Source organism: Anomaloglossus baeobatrachus, chromosome 3 (assembly GCF_048569485.1).
Source record: "Anomaloglossus baeobatrachus isolate aAnoBae1 chromosome 3, aAnoBae1.hap1, whole genome shotgun sequence".
In the NCBI taxonomy this organism is placed as follows: domain Eukaryota; kingdom Metazoa; phylum Chordata; class Amphibia; order Anura; family Aromobatidae; genus Anomaloglossus; species Anomaloglossus baeobatrachus.
Window position 1 is genome coordinate 396,040,316 of NC_134355.1, and position 23,342 is coordinate 396,063,657.

At 44.5% G+C, this 23,342-nt stretch overlaps 1 protein-coding gene across 7 annotated transcripts in view; it reads right to left on the reverse strand.

Moving 5' to 3' along the window:
• Positions 1-23,342, reverse strand: part of ADGRB3 (adhesion G protein-coupled receptor B3) — a 1,441,017-nt gene that overhangs the window by 353,245 nt on the left and 1,064,430 nt on the right. The window lies entirely within an intron of this gene.

Consider the following 23,342-nt stretch of genomic DNA (forward strand, 5'->3'; position numbering starts at 1 on the left):
ATTCAAGCCCTTGAACCTGACACATCATCTGATCACTTTGCCTTCCAGCAAACCGATCAGATGATATTGGATCTGGATTGGACGGTGCGGGACCCTTGACCCAGGATTACTGCGGAGGGGGGTTCTTTATTTCAATAAAGATGGAGTCACTAATTGTGTTGTGTTTTAGTTCTAATAACAATATTTTTCTGTGTGTTGTGTTTTTTTTTATCTGTACTAGAAATTCATGGTGGCCATGTCTAATATTGGAGTGACACCATGAATTTCGGGCTTAGGGCCAGTTGATAATATACAGCTATCCCTAACCCCATTATTACCCAGCGAGCCACCCATCACCAGGGCAGCTAGAAGAGTTGTATACAGTGCCAGAAGATGGCGCTTATATGAAAGTGCCATTTTCTGGGGCGGCTGCCGACTGCAATTCGCAGCATGGATTCCCAGAAAGCTTGGGCACCCTGAGCTGTGGATTCCAATTCCCAGCTGCCTAGTTGTACCTGGCTGGACACAAAAATTGGGCAAAGCCCACGTCATTTTTTTTTTTAAATTATTTCATGAAATTCATGAAATAATTAAAAAAAAAGGGCTTCCCTATATTTTTGGTTCCCAGCTGGGTACAAATAGGCAGCTGGGGGTTGGGGGCAGCCTGTAGCTACCTGCTGTACCTGGCTAGCATACAAAAACGTGGCGAAGCCCAAATAATTTTTTTGGGGGGCAAAAAACTTCTGCATACAGTCCTGGATGGAGTATGCTGAGCCTTGTAGTTCTGCAGCTGCTGTCTTTCTGTATGGAGGAGAGCAGACAGCAGCTGCAGAATGAAAAGACTCAGCATACTCCTTCCAGGACTGTACCCATGGCTGCCTATTTGTACCCGTCTGGGAACAAAAAAAATAGGGAAGCCCTTTTTTTAATTATTTCATGAATTTCATGAAATAATGAAAAAAAATCAAATTAATCAGATTAATCAAAAAAATCATTTTTTTGTCCAGCCGGGTACAACTAGGCAGCCCGAGCTTTCTAGGCCCTTCTGCTGCGAATTGCAGTCCACAGCCGCCCCAGAAAATGGCACTTTCATAGAAGCGCCATCATCTGGCGCTGTATCCAACTCTTCCAGCTGCCCTGGTGACAGGTGGCTTGCTGGGTAATAATGAGTTAATACTAGCTTTGTTTTACTAGCTAGTATTAAGTCAGAGATTCTTAATGTCAGGCAAGTTTGACCCCGCCATTAAGAATCTCCAATAAAGGGTTAAAAAATACACCATACAGAGAAAAATTACTTTAATAGAAATACACAGACACACTTAGAGACTCCATGTTCATTACTCCTTCGCATCCCTCCATGATCCATGGTCTTCTTTCTTCTTTCTCCTTCAACCCATGCAGCTCTGCTACATCAGACAGCACTGCATGAAAGGAAGACGGTGCTGCTTCCCGTGCAGTCTATATCACTCAGTCAGTGAGCTGAGGCTGCAGGCTGTAAGCGGTGACGTCACCGCTGACAGGCGCGTTGCTATAGCAACGGGGATCTTTGTTATTGACCGTCTGTGGCAGCCGGTGACTAACAGAATGGGGAAGCAGAACGGGGAGCCGACCATGTGACAGAGCATCTCGCCGGTACACAGGGATGCACAAACGAGCACCGCGTACAGGAGAGATGCACTGACAAGACCTAGCAATGACATCTAGCCATGTGACCAGTCTGTAGCCAATGAGATAATAGACACGTGACTGGTCACATGCTTTTTTTTAATGTCATGGAAGGTCCTATCATCAGTGCTGGTTATCAGGAGGATGCAGCGATTATCGGAAGGAAAAGCGGCGGGAGACAGAGTGCAGGACGCGTCGCGGGGACCTGTAAGTGTTATGGCAATGTTTATTAACCCCTTAACGACCCATGACGTACTGGGTACGTCATGGATCGTGTGCCGGTAAGCCCCGCCCCCTGCCGCCGGCAGGCAGCCGCGATCCGCGCACATATCAGCTGTTAGCAACAGCTGACATGTGTGCCTGCAAGGCCGCGGGTGGAATCGCTTCCACCCGTGGCCATTAACCACTTACATTTTGCTGCCAAAATCTGGCAGCAATATGTATATGGGTGTCGCCATGACAGTCACTTACCCCGCCCCCACCGGAAGTCACGTGACATGATCACGTGACTTTCGGCGGTTTCCATGGTAGCACAGGGTCATGTGATGATGCCTGTAGCTAACATGACTCACTTCCCCTCAATGCCGGAATACAGCCGGCATTGAAAGTGAAGCAGCAAATCTGCAGTTCTCAGCTCTGCAAAGCGATCGGATTGCTGATCGCTATAGCCCCCTAGGGGGACTAGTAAAATAAAAAAGAAAAGTAAAAAAAAAAGTTTTCAAAAATTAAAAAAAAAATAAAAAAACCTAAAAGTTCAAATCACCCCCCTTTCACCCCATTGAAAATTAAAGGGTTAAAAAAATAAAAAATACACACATATTTGGTTTCACCACGTTCAGAAATGCCCGATCTATCAAAATATAAAATCAATGAATCTTATCAGTAAACGGCGTAGCGGCAAAAAAAATTCCAAACGCCAAAATTACGTTTTTTGGTCGCCACAAATTTTGCGCAAAAGGCAATAATAGGCGATCAAAGCGTAGCATCTGAACAAAAATGGTACCATTAAAAATGTAAGGTCGAGACGCAAAAAATAAGCCATCACTGAGCCTCAGATCCTGAAAAATGAGAACGCTACGGGTTTTGGAAAATGGCGCAAAATGTGCGCCACGTTTTTTGGACAAGCTTGTGAATTTTTTTAACCCCTTAGATACAAGTAAACCTATGCATGTTTGGTGTCTACAAACTCGCACTGACCTGAGGCATCACATAGATACCTCAGTTTTACCATATAGTGAACATGGTGAATAAAATATCCCAAAAACTATTGTATGATCACACTTTTTTTGCAATTTTTCCGCACTTGGAATTTTTTTGCCGTTTTCCAGTACACTATATGGTAAAACTTATGGTTTCATTTAAAAGTACAACTCGTCCCGCAAAAAACAAGCCCTCATATGGCAAGATTGATGGAAAAATAAAAAAGTTACACCTCTCGGAAGAAGGGGAGCAGAAAACAAAAATGCAAAAACGGAAAGTACCTGGGGGCTGAAGGGGTTAACTGTATGTGCACATTTATAATGTGTTTTTATGTGTTTGTGTTTGCCTGCCATTGGTTTCAATGGGGTTTGAGAGGTTCGTCGAACGGTTCGTCGAACCGAACTCGAACGCGTCCTCGAGCCTTTAGAGGGTGGCTCATCTCTAGATAGGGTCTTGGACATGCGATTACACCTTTAAGGGACAAAAACTGTTAGAATCTTGCCTTGTTTTTAATTAGTAAGTAATAATTACATAAGACATAGAGGGACTTCAATTCTTTTTTCTTGTAATAAAGTTGTTATTGATTAAATATAAGTTTTCACCTATCCATATGACAGGTGATACATTATTGATAAATGGGGGTTTTACCACTAGGACCCCCTTGATCAGGAAAATGGGACACTTTTATACATGTTGGAATGGAACAGCAGTGCTTCATTCATTTCCTATGGGACTGTCGAGTGCTGCACTCTGCTTTTTCTGGCAGCTTCATAGAAAATTAATGCATCAATGGCTGGGAATGTGAACTGTTGCTCCATTCTAACAGGGATTCAGGTGACATATTCCGTGGATCAGTGGAAGCCATAATGGTTAGACCCTTCACCAATCAATAAGTTATCACTTATCCACTAGATAGGTGATAACTTATTTTCACTGGACACCCACTTTAACTTTAGCAATTAATGCTTGCTTTTCTTTTGAATTACTACTATTTAACAAGACACATCAGCTTAAAAAGTTCTCTTAAACATTAAATCTGATTTAATCTAAAGCATAGAGTATGCAGCACGCAGCAATTGGAAGTCACTGGAGCGCTTTACACATTGGAATTCTAATTAAGAAGATTGAAGCGCTCCTAAAAATCAGAAAACTAATAATTTTAAATCATACTGCACATGGCAGTTCCTTAACCCCATTCACTTGCAAGAAGAAGCACTTATAAAAGACATTGAAGTGCTACAATAATTTCAAATAACTATGTATAACGCAAAGTAATACTAAAGTGCTGAAGAGCTTCATTATTTTTAAGAAGGTTTTCAATATCAAAGTCAAACAGATTTCCAGTGCGGTGACAAATTGAACTTATTTCAAAAACCCTCATTCACGTTTACTTGGCACATTAGGCAATAAAGAAATACATACACCCATGCTCCAATGACTTTCAGGAGGGAGAAGGAATAAAAATGTCAGAGTGAGCAAATTAAAATCTTAATCTCCTAAGAATCAAGGGTCATGGAGTTAACTGATGTTTTTCAAACGAGTATGAAAATTACTTCTTGGTATGTCATTGACCTGTGTGTTGTTGAATGAAATAATTGGATCTATTGTAAGCAATTTTGTCTAGAAAGAACATAAAGAATATATGAGAGCAGCTCTTACAATTGTCTGTGGACATTTGTTCCAAACCCATGAATGATATTAGGAAGGACATGTAAAATATTATCCTGCCATGTAACTACACTGGCAGGTAAATGGCAATTTCTGCATGAATAAAGACACATAATATGCACTGAACTTACGTTTTCCCTCCTGTTATTAAAATGTTCATGAATTGTGTGTGAGAGGCATATTGCACATATTGCTTATAATTCATGGACAGCTCTCTATACTACAGCAGAAATATTCCGCACATGTCAATTTCTTTTACCATAATTTGCATACTCTAATTAAAAAACAACTTTCAAGTGCTGTATTTTTCAATTGGAGGAGGTTGATACAAGGGCGGACAAACCTACATAGCAGCGGCACAGGGGCCCAGATGTGGTGGGGTGGCCCACATATCCTGAAGTTTGGGATAAGGCTCCTGGGGGACAATTGCCAGATTAACAAAAAAAAAAACTGAAAAAAATACCTATAAAAGATATATTTATTACAGTCTTATTAAAAACAGTCCAAATAGTGCACAAATAGCCATAAAAAGGGTTATCCGTGAGAAAGGGACCTGTGCACCAAAGTGTAGTTGATAAAGTACCGGCAGAAGTAGGGACTCAGAGGATGGATAAACGAGGTCACATCACAAGAATATTGGAAGATGTACATTCCCTATGTCCACTTTTTCCTACCAGTCAGCGGAGTGTGAACACCCTAATACTTGGTACCCCTGCTGAATTGCCAGATTTCCCTCATCATTAGTAACAAACCAGACAGGGAGTGTTACTGAAGCTCCACTCCTTATAGTAGAGACTAGCAGGGAAGCCACAGGAAACGCTCCTCAGCTTCCAGCCTAGCATTTCATCTATGACTTTAAATACAGTGGGGGAGAGCATGATGGAGGAAAAGTAATAGGGTTCTATACAGGTGCTTATAATGAATTTTAATGGGAGAGGACAATAAATAGGGACTAGAGAATGTTATACAGGGGCTTATAATGAATTGGAGAGTGTCAGGGAATGCTATATAGTAACTTATAATGAACTGGGAGGTGAAGAAGAATGATATGCAGGGGCTTATAATGAATTGCAATGGTAGAGAACAATACACAGGGACTAGAGAATGATATACAGGGGCTTATAATGAATTGGAGAGTGTCATGGAATGCTATATAATTACTTATAATGAATTGGGGAGAGGGTGAGAACATTATTCTGGGACTTATAATGAATTTGGGAGTGGGGGAGAGAATGAAATACAGGGACTTGTAATGATATGGGGATGGGAGAGGATGCTATACAGGCACTTATAATGAAAGGGTGGGAGAGAATACTGTACAGGAAATTACATTATTATAAATGGCACATGGTGAGTAGGGGGCCTGTTATAGGGTTTGTGTCAGGTCTTAGTGTAATCTCATTTCTGGTAATAATTTAATAAAAGAAATACAATCATATAAGGTTGGTGGTACGGTTATAAGGCTCAGTTCACACCATATTTGGATAATTCTGTTGTGGTATGATGTAAAAAGTAATGTAACTAGGTACTACAGTTATATACTTTTCAGTGATTTTTTCAGTCCTGTAAATAATAAGTATACTGATAAATCCTTTACCAAAACCCTACTATTGGAATATGTCCGCACTATAGAAACCTATAGGCAAATTAAATTATTATACCAGTCTATATATTCTTACACACAAATGTATATTTGGTTACTAGAGTTTTGTCTGTCAGGTAACATTTAAAGGGGATCAGTCACTGTGTAAAGCTCAAACCCTTACGGACGTCAGAAAACGTGGCTGAGGGGTTCCTAAATATGACACTTAGCTCAATACAATATTTATAATGTATTTCCTTCTCAGACTGAATTAATGAGTCTGCTCAGCACTATGTAGAATATTTAACATGTACAGTTTAGCACTGATAATTTATCATGTCTGTCTTTGTTTTATTAAAACCTTTATGACCTGTATGACAAGTACATCGATCAAATTATAATCAAACCTCTGGATGTTTACCTTGTGAGAAATGCATTATTTTACAGAAAGTCTTAAAAATATCTTTGGGGTTCATCTACTTTAGTGAATACTTCTTTTATGAACAATACCAAGATATTTAAGCATATTTTTCAAAAATTAATGAAAAAAAGATCATGTCTCTGCAAACTTTCCAAATCTTTTACTTCAGACTAAAACAAGTAAATGAGGATAATATTTCAACTAGAAATACTCAAATAGGACACACGGTGTATAAGTAATGTGGTGAATTGTGCCACCTAAGTGCTTATAGTCTGATGGAGCTGCTATAACATCACTTTGAACTGTATCATGATTGATAGATATCACAAAGAAATAAATATTCTCAGCAAACTTTTCAATTTAAATCATGATAAAAATTGTCCACCTTAAATAATAGAAAAAAACATCTGCTGTATCATTCTTTCATTTGTCCTCCTTTATCAAACGTTTGCTCTATTTGGTAGTTCTTATTGTTTGTTGCATTTATATTTGTTTCCTAGGAAAGCTTTGGGGTGATGACAAATGTTTCTACCATTAAATTAAACCTACAAGGAAAGTATGTTACTTAACTATTAAAATAAAAATATAGAAAGACAACGATATATAGGAGCAAGTCCAGAGAAGAGCAGCCAAGATGGTAGAAGGTCTGCAAACCATGTCATATGAAGACTGGCAAAAATAACTAGGAATGTTTAGCTTGCAAAAGAGAAGACTGAGAGGAGACTTAATAGCGGTCTACAAATATCTGAAAGGAAATCACAGTGCAGAGGGAACTATCTTAGTCTCATTAGCACAAGGAAGTATAAGAAGCAATGGGATAAAACTAAAAAGAAGGAGATTCAGATTAGACATCAGGAGAAACTTTCTAAGGCTAGGTTCATACACTGCGTTTTTTTGACGCTGCGTTTTTGAGCGTTTTTTGCTGCAAAAAACACACGAAAAACGCACCCGCGTCAAAAAACGTGGCAAAAAACGCACAACGCACAAACCGCGATTTGTTTTTTTGCTGCGTTTTGCTGCGTTTTTGCTCACTGTGTCTTTATGCATTTTTTATCAGTGAACAAAAAAAAAGGTCTGATGTCATTTCCTTCTTCAATATGTTCTTCTCCACTAGTGTATGCAGGAGAGCAGACAGCTGCAGAACTACAAGGCTCAGCATGCTCCATCCAGGACTGTATGCTGGAGGGAGAGTCAGGGGGAGCAGACCTACAAGGCTCAGCATCCATCATCCAATAGTGTATGCAGGAGAGCAGACAGCAGCTGTCGAACTACAAGGCTCAGCATCCTCCATCCAATATTGTATGCAGGAGAGCAGACAGCAGCTGTCGAACTACAAGGCTCGGCATCCTCCTTCCAGGACTGTATGCAGGATTTCTTTGCCCCCCCAAACAAAAAAAATGACGTGGGCTTTGCCATATTTTTGTATGCTAGCCGGGTACAGCAGGCAGGTACGGGCTGCCCCCAACCCCCAGCTGCCTATTTGTACCCGGCTGGGAACCAAAAATATAGAGAAGCCCTTTTTTTTTAATTATTTCATGAATTTCATGAAATAATTAAAAAAAAAAAATGACGTGAGCTTCGCCTAATTTTTGTGTCCAGCCGGGTACAACTAGGCAGCTGGGGATTGGAATCCACAGTGCAGGGTGCCCATGCTTCTGGGCACCCCCGCTGCGAATTGCAGTCCGCAGCCACCCTAGAAAATGGCGCTTTTATAAAAGCGCCATCTTCTGGCGCTGTATCCAACTCTTCCAGCTGCCCTGATGCCGCGTGGCTCACTGGGTAATAATGGGGTTAGGGCTAGCTGTATATTATCAGCTGGCCCTAAGCCCGAAATTCATGCTGTCACGCCAATATTAGACATGGCCACCATGAATTTTTAGTAAAAATAAACAAACCACAACACACAGAAAAATATTTTTTATTAGAAATAAAACACAACATAATTAGTGACTCCATCTTTATTTAAATAAAGAACCCCCCCCCTCCGCAGTAATCCTGGGTCAAGGGTCCCGCGCTGTCCAATCCAGATCCAATATCATCTGATCGGTTTGCTGGAAGGCAAAGCGATCAGATGATGTGTCAGGATCAAGTGCCTGAATCACATCACACATCAGCTGATTGTATAAAAGCTGTTTATACAATCAGCAGATGCATCGGTGCAAAAAAAAAAAAAATACTCACTTATATGCTGATTACCGGCAGCTCCTAGAGCGCGTCTGATCCCGTCCGATCGCTGCAGGAGCTGCCGGTAATCAGGGATGAAGTCTCGTGACGCATCCGCTGATAGGTTAAACCGGCCGGGCGCTGGCGTCAGCCTGAGACTTACGATCAGCTGACGCGTCAGGTAACTGCATCAGGTGATCCATCGCCAGGTCCTGCATCCTGCAGGCATACGTACCCGGAGAGACTGCACACACCCGGAGCGGCGGTACCGGGAGGAGATGGGAGCGGGCATGGCACCGGGAGTCTGCAGACAGGTGAGTATGACTTTTTTTTTCCTACTGTTCACTTTTGATTTCGCAGCCGCTTCCACCTCCTGCCCGTACATGACGCCGCACGGCAGCATACATGCACAGGACTGGAGGTGGAAGTGGCGGTGACGGTACCGGGAGGATTCACGCTTCTGTGTTTACTGACAGAAGGAATCCTCTTCCTGTACATGTCACTTTACTACCCAACTCCTGCGTTTATAGCTGCGTTTTTAGTCTTAGAAACGCACTAAAACGCACCAAAACGCACCTATTTGCGTTTCCCATTGCGTCTTTCAACATCCCATTGCACTCAATGGATGAAAAGCGCAGTGAAAAACGTGGGAATAATTGACATGCTGCGTTTTTGTGGCATCACAAAATTGCAGCTGAAAAAAAACGCTGTGTGCAGACAGCAAAAATGAAAACTCATAGACTTTGCTGGGGAAGCAAAGTCATGCCGTTTTCTGAGCAAAAACGCACCCGAAAACTGCGCAAAAACGCAGCGAAAAACGCACTGTGTGAACTTACCCAAATAGTGAGAGCAGTCAGAGAATGGAACAGGCCGCCACAGGAGGTGGTGAGCTCTCCATCAATGTAAATCATCAAGCGTAAACTGGATAAGTACATAGCTGGGATGATTTAGGAAAACCTGCACTCGCAGGGAGTTGGACCCGATGGCTCTTGAGGTCCTTACAACTCTACCATTCTATATTTTTTATTTTGTCTTTCACAGTTGAAATGTACCTACGATAAAAAGTACAGACCTCTCCATTCTATGTAGGTGGGAAAACCTGCAAAATCGTCCAGTGTATCAAATACTTATTATCTCCACTGAACGTAATGAAAAAATATTATGTTCAGCTCACGTGTCACATCCGAAACGCGTACGCTGTGTTATAATATGGACATTTATCTATATGATGCAATTTTTTACTTGTGTCTAATAAATTTTTGTAATTTTATTTGACTGGACTATGCTGCTTTTCTTTTCCCCACTGTATTTATATGCAGTGAAAAGGAGACTAATGCTGTATAATGAATCAGGTATCTGTGCATGTTGAATAAAGCCTTTCTGTGCTGTAGTGTTGGTCATGCATCCTTTTCTAAAGCTAAACATGAGCAAAATATAACAGGAAAAAAATGGCTGGATAGAATGCAAGAAATGCAAATTAGCTCTCTTCCAAAAGAAAAATAAGTCTCTTTATTGACACCTTTAGGTAACTACTAGAGATGAGCGAACCGGTCCCGGTTCGGCTCGAGGCGGTTCGCCGAACGGGGGGTCTGGCTCGAGTTCGGCTCGTCGAACGTTCGACGAACCGAACTCGAGCCCATAGGAAACAATGGCAGGCAATCACAAACACAGTAAAACACCTAGAAAACACCCTGAAAGGTGTCCAAAAGGTGACAAACAACTCACAACATAACACAAACACATGGGAAAGTGACAAGGACATATACTCATGTGAAAACAAAACAGCTGGACAAGGAAAAAGAGGGAGACACACAGATATATGAGTATATGCAAAGAAACATCGATTCCATTATTGTGCAACTTGAGCCCTGCTCATTTTAGGCTTCCAATCTGGATAAATTGCCTGAGCTCGCCACGTACGCCTTGAGGATCTTGTCGTGTCCTGCAGCCAGCGTTCTCTCGGAACCTGTCTTCAGTGCTGCTGGGGGTCTGCTGGCAGATAAGCACACGTGTCTGTCCACTGACAATGTGGACCTGGCTCTCAGAGGACTTTTCTTCCCCTGGGTCAGCCAGGGGAGGCGAAAGGCACGCGTATTTTTGAGAGTGCTTCATGCAAAGCATCTTTTTCTTTGTCAAAAGGGGGGCTCAACCGATGCCAGTCAAGTGGGGTGTGTGTGGCCCAGTTAGTGGCAACGAGGGAGACTGTGGTTGGAGTCCCCTCGCTGTGTCTCTAAAAGAACCAAGATGAACAAGTCATGGCTCTCAGAGGACTTTTCTTCCCCTGGGTCAGCCAGGGGACGGGAAAGGCACGCGTATTTTTGAGAGTGCTTCATGCAAAGCATCTTTTTCTTTTTCAAAAGGGGGCTCAACCGATGCCAGTCAAGTGGGGTGTGTGTGGCCCAGTTAGTGGCAACGAGGGAGACTGTGGTTGGAGTCCCCTCGCTGTGTCTCTAAAAGAACCAAGATGAACAAGTCATGGCTCTCAGAGGACTTTTCTTCCCCTGGGTCAGCCAGGGGACGGGAAAGGCACGCGTATTTTTGAGAGTGCTTCATGCAAAGCATCTTTTTCTTTTTCAAAAGGGGGCTCAACCGATGCCAGTCAAGTGGGGTGTGTGTGGCCCAGTTAGTGGCAACGAGGGAGACTGTGGTTGGAGTCCCCTCGCTGTGTTTTACATGCTTTTAGAAGGGCATGAAATGGCTTGGAGGTTGACTTTCATCATATGCAAACTGTTGGCTACCAAAATGCTGCCTTTCCAACAACTGTGGTTATAGGCAATGAGGAACATACTGATGAAGATGAGACGCAGATACCCGATTGGGATGACAACTTAAATATTCGGTCAGGGCAAGAAGAAACTCGGTCTGAGGGGTAGGGGAGTGCAAACACAACAATTGATGATTAAGTTCTAGATCACACCTACTGTCAACCCACAGTCAGACACTCGAGGAGGTCAACAGAGGCGGTGGAGGAGGATGCAACCGACGTCGAAGTAACCTGGCGCCTTCCTGGACACAGTCGGAGCACTGGTAGCACGTCTACAACTGCATCCTCAGCCACCACTCTGCCTCTGAGCATTATTCGGGGTGGATCAACAGGTCGCATGGCCTCTAAGCCTTGCCTAGCCAGGTCCTTTTTTGACATAGAAAAAGATCGCCCAAATTATGTGATCTGTAAAATTTGTCATGGTTCTCTTAGTAGAGGTCAAAACCTCAGCAGTTTGACAACTTCTTCCATGAATCGTCACATGAATAAATATCATATGGCCCGATGGGAAGCTCACCGTGCTGCAATGCGGCCTAGCGGAGCGAACCATCCACCGCCTGCCCCTTCCAGTGCATCCGCGCGCTCGTCATCTTCTAGGACTGTGGGGACAGCTGTCACACCTGTTTTTCCACCCACAACTTCCACCACTGTAACCGCAACAGGCAGTTTGCTTGGTAGGTCGTCAGTTGGTTTGGAAGGGGAAACAAGTGAGTGTGTACAGCTCTCTCAGACATCGATAGCACCAACTTTGGATGAAGGCAACATCATGTCTCCGCCTGCACTTTCCTCACAAAGCTGCATTTTTCCAGGGACACCCGACTCAACACCGTCTACACACAGCAGCCAGATCTCTGTCCCTCAGATGTGGTCAAATAAAAGGCCACTTCCTGCGACCCATGACAAAGCGAAGAGGTTGACTCTATCCCTCTGTAAGCTGTTGACTACAGAAATGCTGCCTTTCCGCCTAGTGGACACACAGGATTTTAGAGACCTTATGTCTGTCGCTGTGCCCCAGTACCAGATGCCTAGTCGCCACTACTTCTCTAAGAAAGGTGTGCCCGCGCTACACCAGCATGTCGCACACAACATCACCGCTTCCTTGAGAAACTCTGTGTGTGAACGGGTGCATTTCACCACCGATACTTGGACCAGTAAGCATGGACAGGGACGTTACATGTCGCTGACTGGCCACTGGGTAACTATGGTGATAGATGGTGAAGGGTCTGCTGCACAAGTCTTGCCGTCCCCACGACTTGTGTGTCAATCCTCTGTCTGTCCAAGTTCCGCCACTGCTTCTGCATCCTCCACCTCATCTGGGTCCTCCACCTCCGCCCCAAGCCTGCCTGGTCAGGCCACCAGCGTTCTCACTGCGCAGAAGGAATCACGCACCCCTCATTACTATGCTGGTAGCAGAGCGCAACGGCATCAGGCGGTCTTTAGCTTGACATGTCTTTGAAATAGGAGTCACACAGCGACTGAGTTGTGGGCAGCTCTGGAGACTGATTTTGATAAATGGTTGTCTCCACTCAACCTGCAGCCTGGTAAGGCCGTGTGCGACAATGCTGCAAACCTGGGTGCGGCCCTTCGCCTGGGCAAGGTGACACACGTGCCTTGTATGGCTCACGTGTTTAACCTTGTTGTCCAGCAATTTTTAACACACTATCCCGGCCTAGATGGCCTTCTGACCAGGGCACGGAAACTGTCTGCAGTGCTCACTTCCGCCGTTCAACCGCCGCACCTGAGCGACTTGCATCGCTCCAGAAGTCTTTCGGCCTGCCGGTTCATCGCCTGAAATGCGATGTGGCGACACGCTGGAATTCAACTCTCCACATGTTACAGCGACTGTGGCAGCACCGGCGAGCCCTGGTTCAATACGTCATGATGTATAGCCTGGGCCAACGAGATGCAGAAGTGGGGCAGATCACCCTGATGGAGTGATCTCAGATCAAGGACCTATGCACCCTTCTGCACAGTTTCGACATGGCGACGAATATGTTTAGCGCTGACAATGCCATTATCAGCATGACGATTACAGTCATTTACATGCTGGAGCACACGCTAAACACTATTCGTAGTCAGGGGGTGGGACAACAGGAAGGGGAGGAACTACAGGAGGATTCATATGCGCAAGACACAACAACATCACCAAGGTCCAGACGTTCATCATCACCAACGCGGCAGGCATGGGACCATGGGGGACAGGGATCAACAAGGGCGCATGGTAGCAGGTGAGATGTTGAGGAAGGTGCAGGAGGACATGAAGATATGGAGGACGAACTGTCCATGGACATGGAAGACTCAGCAGATGAGGGGGACCTTGGTCAAATTTCAGTTGAAAGAGGTTGGGGGGAGATGACAGAGGAAGAAAGAACGGTTAGCACCTCTATGCCACAAACACAGCGTGGACTTGGTGCGCATGGCTGCGCAAGACACATGAGTGCCTTCTTGTTGCACTACCTCCAACATGACCCTCGTATTGTCAAAATTAGAAGTGATGATGACTACTGGCTTGCCACACTATTAGATCCCCGGGACAAGTCCAAATTTTGAGACATAATTCCACCCATAGAAAGGGACGCACGTATGCAGGAGTATCAGCAGAAGCTGTTACTCGATCTTAGCTCGGCTTTTCCACCAAACAACCGTGCAGGTGAAGGGAGTGATTCTCCCAGTTGTAACTTGACAAACATGGGACGGCCTCGTCATCTTCAACAGTCTACCCGTACCAGTAGGACCGTATCTGGTGCTGGTAACAGCAATTTTATGGAATCTTTTCATAATTTTTTTAGACCCTCCTTTGCAAGGCCACCAGAGACAACAAGTCTGACACATAGTCAACGGATGGAGAGGATGATACAGGAGTATCTCCAAATGAACATCGATGCAATGACTTTGCAAATGGAGCCTTGCTCCTTTTGTGCTTCAAATCTAGAAAAATGTCAAGAGCTCTCCAGTTACGCCTCGAAGATTTTGTCGTGTCCAGCTGCCAGCGTTGTCTCTGAACGTGTCTTCAGTGCTGCTGGGTGTGTGCTGACAGATAAGCGCACGCGTCTGTCCAGTGACAATGTGGACAGACTGACGTTCATCAAAATGAACAAGTCATGGATCCAGAAGGAATTTACTACCCCTGTGTCATCCTGGGGAGAGTAAATGCTTGTGGATTTGGAATGTGCTTGATGCAAATCAAAACATCCTGTTTGCAACTAGGGCACAAGTGCTGCCACTGATAAGGTGTCTGTGTGGGGCCCAATTTTTGGAAAAAAAGGGAGACTCCGCTTGGAGTAACCCTTGCTTGCTGTGTTTTTTAAAAATGATACAAGATGAACAGATCTGAAGGCAAGATGAAGCCAACATCATGTCTCCGCCTGCACTTTTCTCACAAACCTGCATTTTTCCAGGGACACCCTACTCAACACCGTCTACAGACAGCAGCCAGATCTCTGTCCCTCAGATGTGGTCAAATAAAAGGCCACTTACTGCGACCCATGACAAAGCTAAGTGGTTGACTCTATCCCTCTGTAAGCTGTTGGCTACCGAAATGCTGCCTTTACGCGTAGTGGACACACAGGATTTTACAGACCTTATGTCTGTCGCTGTGCCCCAGTACCAGATGCCCAATCACCACTGCTTCTCCAAGAAAAGCATGCCCGCGCTACACCGGCATGTCGCACACAACATCACCACTTCCTTGAGAAAATCTGTGTGCGACAGGGTGCATTTCAACACAGATACTTGGACCAGTAAGCATAGACAGGGTCATTACATGTCACTGACTGGGCACTGGCAAACTATGGTGAGAGATGGAGAAGGGTCTGCTGTACAAGTCTTGCCGTCCCCACGAGTTGTTTCAATCCTTGTTCTGTATGTAGAAGTTAATACACTGCTTCTGCCTCTTCAACCTCGTGTGGGTCCTCTACCTTTGCGCAAACCCTGTGTGGTCAGGCCACCCTTCCTTGCAACTGCGCACAAGGACTACCACACACCTCCTTACTATGCTGGCAGCAGAGCTCAATGCCATCAGGCGGTCAAAGTTTTACTTTGAAATGTATGGGAAATGTGAGTCACACCGCTATTACAGAGAATAGTAGTCAGGCAGGGTCAAAACATTACTTGAGGAACAGGAACAGAATGGGACGGCCAGGACTTAATCAGAAAACAAGCAGAGGTGAAATGCGTATCGGCCAACAAGGTACATAAACAGCAAGCAGGAAAAGTAGTCAGGTAACAAGCACACAAAATCATAAAACTGAACTGGGGGTAAAATTAACCAGAGGTTCATAGCTATGTCTGGCAGTGGTCTGCAGACAGGATGGGCATAAAAAAGGGTGTGGTGTCTTCCCATTGGTTGTAGCTGAATGATGGTATTTCATCTGTGAGATACCCACCAGCTACATTCAGCCAGAGATTCTGCATCTGTCAAGGTAATGCAGCCCAGTGGGTGAGCATAACCTGCGTCCACCTGCGCCGCTGGCATCGACTACTCTCCCATCATCAGCACTATTCATGAAAGGAACACGTTGTCACCTGGCGACCGGAGTACAAATTGACGGAGCGGACTCCGTTGGTGACTTAACAGCCGTGTGCGGCAATGATGCAAACCTGGCTGCGGGCCATCCTCAGGGCAATGTGACACACGTGCCTTTTATGGCTCACGTGTTGATCCGAATTCTCCAGCAATTTTTAAAACACCATCACGGCCTACATGGCCTTGTGCAGCGGGCACGCTCGCTATGTGCTCACTTCCATCGTGCGCACACAGCAGCTCAACAACTTTCATCACTCCGGAAGTCTTAGGGTCTGGCAGTTAAACGCCGGAAATGCGATGTTCCGACACGCAGGAATTGGAATCTGCACATGTTGCAGCGTGTGTGGCAGCACCGCAGAGCCCTGCTGAAATACGGTAAGACATATAGCCTGGGATAAGTTGATCCAGAGGTGGTGCAGATCACGCTGCTGGAGTGGTGTCAGATCAAGGACCTATGCACCCTGCTACACAGTTTTGAAATGTCGACGAAGATGTTTAGCACTGGCAATGTCATTCTCAGCGTGACAATTCTGGTCATCTACATGATGGAGCACACTGTAATTATTATTCGGAGTCAGGTGTTGGGACAAGAGGAAGGGGAGGAAGTACAGGAGGAGTCATATGCGGAAGGGATAACAAGATCTACGAGGTCCAGATGGTCAGCGGCACCTATGCGGCAGTCATGGTGAGGGAGAGGGATTAACAAGGGCGCATAGTATCAGCAAAAAGTGTTGATGAAAGTGCAGGAGCCCATGAAGAAATGGAGGACGAACTGGCGATGGGCATGGAAGACTCAGCAGATGAGTGAGAGCTTGCTCACATTTCGGTTGTGCGAGGTTGTGGGTAGAGGGCAGAGGAAGGATGCACGATTCTCACCTCTCTGCCACCAACACACCAAGGACTTGGTCCTCCTGGATGCACAAGACACATGAGCGCCTTCTTGCTGCACTACCTACATGACCCTCGGATTGTATGAATTTGAAGTAATCCTGAATACTGGGTTGCCACACTGTTAGATCCCCGGTACAAGACAAAATTTGGCGAACTAATTCCTGCCATAGAAATAGACGCACGTATACAGGAGTATCTGCAGAATGTGGTACGCAATCTTAGATCTACTTTTCCACTAAACACCAGTGCTGCACAGAGTGAATCTCAACACTTTGTCATGGATAGGAGGAAATGGTCTTTTACTTGTCCACATCGGAGGGACCGAGGGATGGCTGCTGTGCTGAGATGGCGTTGAGTACGGTGTCCCTGCACAGTTGCACTTTTGGTCATATCCCAAAATGAGTTGAAAAAGGACAGATGCTGTTGGAAAGGGGAACAGGTGTGTTGGAAAGGGGAAAAAAATTTTGGTCCGTGGATTTGGTGGTTAAACAACTGTAACATTTGCTGAAGAAACAACATCTGTTACAGTGGGACTGGCAGATTTGGATAAAGTGGTATATAATCTGTGACCGCTATATAACAAAAATTAATAAGAAAAGAAAGAGAAAGGTATATATCACCTTCAGCAGTCAGTGTCCACCGTGCTCCCAGTTGGAAAAGGAGAGGTTGGCAACTTGAAGGTTTGGTGGAGGATACAGAGCTGTGTGGCTATGAAACTAATAGTAGCCTGAACCGAGTTAGACGCCATTCGGATCTGGAGACTGTGAGCCCTGTTAGCGTCACAGGGTCCACATGCCCACCCAGCCCAGGAACTCCCTGTTAACAACACAGGGGCCATTGAGTACGCTGACCGTGTGCGTAGGGGCCACACCTGTGGACAGCAGGCGCATCAGCAGCAGCAGGCCTGTTAATGCCACTGGGCTGCACAAGCAGGACTGTTAGGACAGGAGCTGGTCTTAACCGTTCTGCGTTACCAACTGTGGTGGTGGCCTGCATCCACCACCCTATCCCTGCCTACCTCTGGCCTAAAGCCGCAATGGGTTCAACACATGGAGGTGTGCTCTTTCGGAGCATAATAGAAGACTGCGCACCTCCTTGTTGGCTCCAGCCCCTTTTATAACCTGGGTCCGCCCCAAACCAGGGTGAACCACAATGCACCTCCTGGAGACAAAAGCAGAGTGACACGTCATGAGTGGCATAACTAGCGTCCTATTTGGAAACGCAACTTCAATGATGACCTCATGGCTGCCATGACCCAAACACCTCACCAGTCATCGTCTGACCATCAATAATGCGGTGACAAGTCATAGGTGTGGGCCTCTGCAAGCCATTTGGGAGGACACCTGATGCCCTGTGGTCTATATGGGACCCCCACATCAGGGCCAGGGCCAAAGAGTTCATTACCGGACCTAGTCTCTGATGCAGGAAGTGCCTGAGCATGCTCAGTAGCATGAAATACAGTCTCTGAAAAAAGACTATCAGCTTTAGCATGGTGTCTAGGCACAAAACAGGACTTAGACCCGGCACAGAATGCAAGCACCTGTGCAAAGAGGCTTTTCACACTTAGTGTGGGAGCATGCGCTGTATCCCGAAATGAAGACTTAGCGTCAGGAATGGCACAGTCAGGCTGAGCATACTCACTAGGCGAAACACTGTAATTATGCTGCAGCTGGGGTACATCGGCACACGCATGCGCACTAGCTGCCTCTCCACACTTAGACGTGGAGGGGAAATTTGTCTTGGAGATGCTGTCTATGAACAGAAGGAAAAGCTAAAGGAAGCCTGACTTTCTATCCCTCCGAATTATGAAATGCAGCAATGAATTCCATGAGTTTGCTATAACATTAGCGTAGCTAAATGTGCATGAGGGTGTGATGTAGAGGTGCTAGAAATAGCTTGTCACCAGTGGGGCACTAATGGAATACAACAGCCAGTTCTATGATGCCACAAAATGGCAGTATTTTGTGCTATCATTATAGCTTATTAAAAACAGAGCACGAGGTTGTCATGCAGAGGTGCTGCACATAGATTTGCAGTAGTGTGAATAGACAAAAGTACAATAGCCACGTTTAGGATACAACTAGGTACAGTGAGTGTTTGCTAGTATAATGGCTGAGTTTAAAAAAGTTTGAGTGTGCAATGCAGGCAGATGTCCTGCAAATATCGTTCCAATACTGTGAATTGACAAAAGTACAATAGCCACGTTTAGGATACAACTAGGTACAGTGAGTGTTTGCTAGTATAATGGCTGAGTTTAAAAAAGTTTGAGTGTGCAATGCAGGCAGACGTGCTGCAAATAACGTTCCAATACTGTGAATAGACAAAAGTACAATAGCCACGTTTAGGATACAACTAGGTACACTGAGTGTTTGCTACTATAAATGGCTGAGTTTAAAAAAGTTTGAGTGTGCAATGCAGGCAGACGTGCTGCAAATAACGTTCCAATACTGTGAATTGACAAAAGTACAATAGCCACGTTTAGGATACAACTAGGTACAGTGAGTGTTTGCTAGTATAATGGCTGAGTTTAAAAAAGTTTGAGTGTGCAATGCAGGCAGACGTGCTGCAAATAACGTTCCAATACTGTGAATTGACAAAAGTACAATAGCCACGTTTAGGATACAACTAGGTACAGTGAGTGTTTGCTAGTATAATGGCTGAGTTTAAAAAAGTTTGAGTGTGCAATGCAGGCAGACGTGCTGCAAATAACGTTCCAATACTGTGAATTGACAAAAGTACAATAGCCACGTTTAGGATACAACTAGGTACAGTGAGTGTTTGCTAGTATAATGGCTGAGTTTAAAAAAGTTTGAGTGTGCAATGCAGGCAGACGTGCTGCAAATAACGTTCCAATACTGTGAATTGACAAAAGTACAATAGCCACGTTTAGGATACAACTAGGTACAGTGAGTGTTTGCTAGTATAATGGCTGAGTTTAAAAAAGTTTGAGTGTGCAATGCAGGCAGACGTGCTGCAAATAACGTTCCAATACTGTGAATAGACAAAAGTACAATAGCCACGTTTAGGATACAACTAGGTACACTGAGTGTTTGCTACTATAAATGGCTGAGTTTAAAAAAGTTTGAGTGTGCAATGCAGGCAGACGTGCTGCAAATAACGTTCCAATACTGTGAATTGACAAAAGTACAATAGCCACGTTTAGGATACAACTAGGTACACTGAGTGTTTGCTACTATAAATGGCTGAGTTTAAAAAAGTTTGAGTGTGCAATGCAGGCAGACGTGCTGCAAATAACGTTCCAATACTGTGAATTGACAAAAGTACAATAGCCACGTTTAGGATACAACTAGGTACAGTGAGTGTTTGCTAGTATAATGGCTGAGTTTAAAAAAGTTAGAGTGTGCAATGCAGGCAGACGTGCTGCAAATATCGTTCCAATACTGTGAATAGACAAAAGTAAAATAGCCACGTTTAGGATACAACTAGGTACACTGAGTGTTTGCTAGTATAATGGCTGAGTTTAAAAAAGTTAGAGTGTGCAATGCAGGCAGACGTGCTGCAAATAACGTTCCAATACTGTGAATAGACAAAAGTACAATAGCCACGTTTAGGATACAACTAGGTACACTGAGTGTTTGCTACTATAAATGGCTGAGTTTAAAAAAGTTTGAGTGTGCAATGCAGGCAGACGTGCTGCAAATAACGTTCCAATACTGTGAATTGACAAAAGTACAATAGCCACGTTTAGGATACAACTAGGTACACTGAGTGTTTGCTACTATAAATGGCTGAGTTTAAAAAAGTTTGAGTGTGCAATGCAGGCAGACGTGCTGCAAATAACGTTCCAATACTGTGAATTGACAAAAGTACAATAGCCACGTTTAGGATACAACTAGGTACACTGAGTGTTTGCTAGTATAATGGCTGAGTTTAAAAAAGTTAGAGTGTGCAATGCAGGCAGACGTGCTGCAAATATCGTTCCAATACTGTGAATAGACAAAAGTACAATAGCCACGTTTAGGATACAACTAGGTACACTGAGTGTTTGCTACTATAAATGGCTGAGTTTAAAAAAGTTTGAGTGTGCAATGCAGGCAGACGTGCTGCAAATAACGTTCCAATACTGTGAATTGACAAAAGTACAATAGCCACGTTTAGGATACAACTAGGTACACTGAGTGTTTGCTACTATAAATGGCTGAGTTTAAAAAAGTTAGAGTGTGCAATGCAGGCAGACGTGCTGCAAATATCGTTCCAATACTGTGAATAGACAAAAGTACAATAGCCACGTTTAGGATACAACTAGGTACACTGAGTGTTTGCTAGTATAATGGCTTAGTAACAATGAGTTGTAGTGTGCAATGCAGGCAGACGTGCTCTGCAAATGTCTTTGCACTAGTGGGACTATAGCAAAGTCCAATAGCCACGTTTAGGATGCCACTAGGTACACTGAGTGTTTGCTAGTAAAATTGCTTAGTTTAAAAAAGTTGGAGTGTGCAATGCAGGCAGATGTGCTCTGCTAATATCTTTGCACTAGTGGGACTATAGCAAAGTCCAATAGCCACGTATAGGATGCCACTAGGTACACTGAGTGTTTGCTAGTATAATGGCTTAGTTAAAATGAGTTTGAGTGTGCAATGCAGGCAGACGCGCTATGCAAATGTCTTTGCACTAGTGGGACTATAGCAAAGTCCAATAGCCACGTATAGGATGCCACTAGGTACACTGAGTGTTTGCTAGTATAATGGCTTGGTTTTAATGAGTTGGAGTGTGCAATGCAGGCAGACGCGCTCTGCAAATGTCTTTGCACTAGTGGGACTATAGCAAAGTCCAATAGCCACGTATAGGATGCCACTAGGTACACTGAGTGTTTGCTAGTATAATGGCTTGGTTAGAATGAGTTGTAGTGTGCAATGCAGGCAGATGTGCTCTGCTAATGTCTTTGCACTAGTGGGACTATAGCAAAGTCCAATAGCCACGTATAGGATGCCACTAGGTACACTGAGTGTTTGCTAGTATAATGGCTTAGTTAAAATGAGTTTGAGTGTGCAATGCAGGCAGACGCGCTATGCAAATGTCTTTGCACTAGTGGGACTATAGCAAAGTCCAATAGCCACGTATAGGATGCCACTAGGTACACTGAGTGTTTGCTAGTATAATGGCTTGGTTAGAATGAGTTGTAGTGTGCAATGCAGGCAGATGTGCTCTGCTAATGTCTTTGCACTAGTGGGACTATAGCAAAGTCCAATAGCCACGTATAGGATGCCACTAGGTACACTGAGTGTTTGCTAGTATAATGGCTTAGTTAAAATGAGTTTGAGTGTGCAATGCCGGCAGACGCGCTATGCAAATGTCTTTGCACTAGTGGGACTATAGCAAAGTCCAATAGCCACGTATAGGATGCCACTAGGTACACTGAGTGTTTGCTAGTATAATGGCTTGGTTTTAATGAGTTGGAGTGTGCAATGCAGGCAGACGCGCTCTGCAAATGTCTTTGCACTAGTGGGACTATAGCAAAGTCCAATAGCCACGTATAGGATGCCACTAGGTACACTGAGTGTTTGCTAGTATAATGGCTTGGTTAGAATGAGTTGTAGTGTGCAATGCAAAATAACAGCAGTAACCTGCAAGCAGGTGAATATTGCCCAATAGTCCAATATATCAAAAGTAATAGCAGGGACTAAAACTTAACTTTTAATATTCCAGATAAAATATATCAACATTACAAAAGTGCAGTAAAATTGCCAAATGGCTATAAACTGAAGTGGTCTCACCCAGATGTTCTCCAGGGATAAAAGGACACACCGATCCAGGGTTGATCAGAGGCGGAAAAAATCAGGGTAAAGCATTGGGAGATGGTAAGATATAAACCCTGTCGTGCCCGGTGCCAATGCTTCCGCCCTGACAAGGGCAGCGCCCAAGTGAGCTGTCTGCCCCACAACCAAAGAAAAAGAAGCGTTCTCCCAACGCGTTTCCCTCTAAGTGAGAAGAGTTCTTCAGGGGAGATTAAAGAACAATTTGAACAACCTGCAGTGGCAGGGTCCAAGAAAGCTGATCAACCTGCAGTGGCAGGGATCAAAGGTACAGGCTATGTGTCCAAGTATAAAGTGGCACATGGACACTGGTGCCTAAGATCGCTATATACCCAATGCTAATTAATCATTACCTTCGGCTGTGCAGGGAAGCACCCTGCATGATTCTCCATTCGTGCCTGCACTGTCGGCGTCTGAGGTCACTTCCGGTCATGTGACCGACAGACTTCCGCGCTCCAGTCTGGAACGCATGAGCATCCATTGGATGGGGAAAAAACGTCAATCAGTGAGGTCACATCCGGTTTAGCGAAAAACAGTGTTAAGATCAAACAAAGCTTCCCCATCTAATCACTCCGAATAGGGGGCACGTCACCAACGCACAGTGGCGACTCCCTGTGTAGTATTAGGTTCAGGCTCTGGTTACTGGCGACAAATATCAACTTTAATCACGTGACCAGCAGCTCACCGCGCTCCAGTCTGGAACGTGTGAG